The following is a 5172-nucleotide window of genomic DNA, read 5'->3' on the forward strand; positions in this document are numbered from 1 at the left end:
TATTGTTTTCTTTGATTCAATTTCATTGATTTCTGCCCGAACTTTTGTTATTTCTTCTTGTCTGTAGGGTTTGGGTTTTGTTTGCTGTTGCTTTTCAAGTGTGTTGAGTTGCAGTGTTAAGTCATTTATTTGTGTTCTTTCCGATTTTTTGATGTACGCACTTAGAGCTTTAAACTTCCCTCTAAGAACCGTTTTCAGCGTGTCCCAGAAGTTTTGTCGTGTCGTATTGTCCTTTTCATTAAGTTCCTGGAATACTTTTATTTCTTTCTTAATTTCTCTTTTGACCCATTCATCATTCAGGAGTGTGTTGTTTAATCTCTTTGTGTTCATGTGGTGATTAGGGTTTCTTCGGGTGTTGATTGCAAGTTTTACTGTATTGTGGTCTGATAGAATGCATGGAATTATTTCAATATTTTTGTATTTTTTGAGGTTTGTTTTGTGCCCCAGTATATGGTAGATTTTGGAGAAGGTTCTATGGGGTGCTGAGTAGAAATATGTCCTTTGGTGCTTGGGTGGAATACTCAGTAGATGTCTGTTAGGTCCACTTGATAAATGATAATGTTTAATTCAGATGTCTCTCTGTTAACTCTCTGCCCTGTTGACTTAGCTAATGGAGACAGTGGGGTATTGAAGTGCCCTACTATTAATGTGTTGGGATAGATCTGGACCTTAAAGTACTGTAGTATTGATTTATGAAGTTGAGTGTGCCAGATTTTGGTGAATATGTGTTAATGATTGTAATATCTTCTTGGTTTATTGTTTCTTTGATCAGAATGAAGTGGCCCTCTTTATCTCTTTTGCTTCCCAGGGCCTGCAAGACCCACCAGCCTCTCTCTGGGGTAAGTCAATCATGCCCTCTGTGCCTTGACTCCCCCAGCCTCATTCACCCTCTCATCTCCCCCACCCACCTCTCATCCTAGCCTTGGTCCTGTCCCATTCCTTGTCTTGGCACCACAGACACCAGAGGAACCACCACTACTTCCTGTTCCATTTCATCCAGAGCAACCCAGTTCCCTCTCCTGATTCCCAGGAGCCCTCTGGGCCTGGGCCTGCCCTCACCTCCCTCCTCTTCCCTGTGCTGCACAACACTCCAGCCTCTTTCCTGGACTCCTGGGCTGAACTTTTGGCTTTCTGATCCTTTGTATCCAGACCAATCCAGTTCCTCAGTGCAGTTCCCAGGAGCCCTTGGGGCCTTTTCCTGGCCCCATCTCCCTTGCATCTCTGAGTGTCACAGCCACCAGCTGCCCAAGACCAGCATCTTTCCTGGGCCCGGCTCCCAGGCCAGTCCAACCTTCAAATTCCTGAGGCCGAAATATTTCCTGGAGGGATCCAGACCTTTGGAGAAAGCCTGAGAACATCTGATCCTCATCTGATTTGGGCCTCTGTGGGGACTCCTGAAGGCAAAAGCAATCTGGCCACTCCAATATAAAATCAAAAGAGACAGGCCCAACAAGTAAACCACAAAGGCACATAAAGTTTACACAAAGAAAGAAACCTAAACTCAATAAAGGAAGGCTTGAGTCTCACACAAGCATCAGAAACTATGAAAGAAATTCACATGTCAAAGTGACAGAGAAAAAATAATAACATGAAAAACCAAAACAATATATCCCCACCAAGTATCAATAGTCCTCTAGAGGAGTACAATGAGAACTCCCTAGAGATAACACAGGACATGGAACACAAAAGAACAATTATAAACATGATAAAAGAATTCAGTGAATTTAAAGAACACTCAAACAAAGAAATCAAAGAACTGAAGGAAGATAGGGATATACTTCTGAATGCACTCAGAAAAGAGTAGGAAATATTGAAGAATACTCAGGCTGAAATGAAGAAGGAAGTGAAACACTCAATAACCCAATTAGAAACGAGAGGAGAAAGCCTCACTGATAGGATGAATGAAATGGAAAACAGAATATCAAGAATGGAAGATAAAGTGGACAAATTAGACCACTCAAGCAAAGATCATGAAAAAATTAAGAAAACACAAGAATGAAGCATGCAGGAATTGTGTGACACCATAAAAAGACCAAACTTATGAATCATAGGCATACAGGAAGGAGAAGAATCCCAAAATAATGGCATGGAACAGAATCGTGGAAGAAAATTTTCCAAAATTAAAGAAAGACATGCCCATACAAATACAAGAAGCATATAGAAGACCAAACAGGACCAGAAAACAAACTCTCCACAGCACATCATAGTAAAAACATTAAATGTACAGAACAAAGAGACAGTACTGAAAGCTGCAAAAGAGAAACAAGTCACACATAAAAGAAAACCCATTAAGATTACAGCTGACTTTTCAGTACAAACTATAAAAGCCAGAAGAACCTGGACCAAACTATTCCCAATTTTAAATGACCACAGATGCCAACCCAGATTACTACACCCAGCCAAAATGTCTATTATAGTAGAAGGGGAAAGAAAAATCTTCCAGGACATAAATAGGCTGAAGGAATTCACATCCATAAAACCAGCCCTTCAGAGAGTTCTGGAAGCAATACAAAGAGCTGAAGAAAGGAATCACTACACCCAAGGGGTTGCAGAAGGAAATTGAATGAAGGTATAAGTGTGGAAAAGTACAGCTATATCAAGAATGGAAACAGAAATAAAAATGACAGGATTCAATACACATCTTTCATTAATAACTTTAAATATTAATGGACTGAACTCCCCAGTCAAAAGACACAGACTAGGTGAATGGATTAAGAAACAAAACCCATCTTTTTGTTGTCTGCAAGAAACTCATCTCACTTTCAAGGACAGGCACTATCTTAAGGTGAAAGGATCAAAAAAAATATACCAAGTGAATGGTACTAAGAAAAAAGCAGGCACTGCAATTTTAATATCTGACAAAACAGACTTTAAAACTAATCAGAAGAGGTAATGAGGGCCATATAAATGACTTTTAAATTTTACTTTTGTTGCGTTTGTTCATTAACAATTTGCTACATGTAAACAGTACATTCTGATTGCTCTTACCCAGTCTGGTCTCATGTCCCTCACGTCCTCCCTATTTGTCCTTTTCCCACATTCATTTTGTTTTGTTTTGTGTAATTGATTACTCTTCATCTGACAGCAGATGGTGAACTATTTTCAAGTATATAATTATAGGCAGATTTTGTTATAATTCATTATAATTCAACATTATTTGTTACTGTTGAAGGAACAACAGTGGGGTTAAAATACTGATTTTTAAGCCGTGTGTGGTGGCACATGCTTGTAGTCCCAGCACTTGGGAGTCAGAGGCAGGTGGATCTCTGTGATTTCAAGGCCAGCCTGGTCTACATAGTGAGTTCCAGGACAGCTGGGGCTACAGGGAGACCCTGTCTCAAAAAGATTTAAAAAAAAACAAAAAACCTCATTCTGAGTGCAGCTATGTTTAGAACCTCATTTGTCAAGTCCAGCAGAAGCAAAGCCACTGCTGACCATGCTGGGAGAATCTGATAAAGGGCTGATGTGACCATTGCCATGATTGGTCAGAGGATTGTGTGATAGGGCTGAGTAACTGATTCACTCCTACAGTACCTCTGAGAGCTTTCTTCCTAAGAGAGAAACTGTCTTTAATGGATAAAAACACCATTTTCCCAAGCTGCTTCCATCGTTGAGAAGAGAGAACCATTTATTCCTGGTTAACATTTTAAAATAAAATTCTTTAAAATGCACATGGTCTGTAACTTTCCATTTGTTTAATTTGAAGATTATTATAAGAGAATGAAACAAAGAATTTTTTTTAATAAAGAAACACCATGCAGGCTTCTAGAGTATCAAATTAGATTATTAGCACTTTCTTGGGTAAATAACTGTGGTGAAAATTTGTTGATTCACTTTAATTCCTTCTACTTTATCTGAAAAATGAAAGATTTAGATTATAGATTATCTTGGAATCCCTTCTGGATTGAAAAGTCTATGCATACTATGCGTACTATTCCCTACAGTACACAGGTCAATTTTATGTATATATAGAAGTAGTAAGATTAAATCTTTTGTTCAAATTAAATACTGTTTTAACAAAGAGCTTTCTCTAAATTCTTTCTATATAATTACCCTCATTTATAGTCTCTAATCTGGTTTATTTTTCTTTTTAAGCTTTTAAAATTACATTTATTTATTTATTTATTTATTTGTGTGTGTGTGTGTGTGTGTGTGCACGTGCATGTGTGCACACATGACATGCATATGGAGGTCAGAGGACAACTTGCGGGTGTCAGTTCTCTCCTTCCACCACGTGGACCCCATGAATCAACCTCAGGTTGTCAGACTTTGAAGCAAGCTCATTCTTCCACTGAACCATTCTGTCAGCCCCTGATTTATTTTTCATGATACCAGTTGTTATCTTACATAATATACATTCTGTGTTAAACCTTTATGTCCCATGTCTTAGAAAGCAAGCTAACGAAAGCAGAAACTTTGTTTCATTCATGGCTGAGTATCCCAGAGTCTAAAATAGAGCCTAACAGGTAAACGTCCTTTTACTTGTAAATATATGCATAATGAATGAAGGGATTATTGAGTGAATTGATGAATAAAGAGAGATTTAGAGGAGAAAGGACAGTAACAGGAGAGAGATTTCAGTGTTTTACCTTACTCACTCCCATACTCCCATCACACACGCACTTCCCGCATCCTGGTCTTTCTCTTGCTTATATGCATTAGGTGGGTTCTTAATTTCGGATTTAGTGGATTACTGGTTTGAAATAACAGAGAACTGATGTAATCTGCCTGAGATATTCTTCCACAGAAGTCATTTCAGATATTTCTCTCATCCTTTTCAAATTTTTACTCAAAAATCATCAGACCTACCCTAATTCATGTATTGAAAATTTAATCCAGCCTCATATGCACACTGACCGGTAGACTGATGCTTGACACTAATGCAGCATAATTTGCTTCTTTTTTCCTCTTTATCCCTCCTTTATACATAAATGAAACATAAAATACACAAGAACAAAGACATCAATAGACTATATTGAGCATTATTTCATGGGAACTTATTACATGTTATAAAAATATTTGCTGAGATTAAGTAGAAATAAATTCAAAGTAAGTTTGACTTACTGTTCCCTGATCTGGCCTTATGTCTTAAACTAAAATAAGTGCAAGATTTAACAAACATTAATTAGGTGTAAAATACCCTTTCGAGACATTTAGATAAATAAAAAAAAA

Source organism: Nannospalax galili, unplaced genomic scaffold (genome assembly GCF_000622305.1).
Source record: "Nannospalax galili isolate Female #2095 unplaced genomic scaffold, S.galili_v1.0 scaffold281, whole genome shotgun sequence".
NCBI classification, from domain to species: Eukaryota; Metazoa; Chordata; class Mammalia; order Rodentia; family Spalacidae; genus Nannospalax; species Nannospalax galili.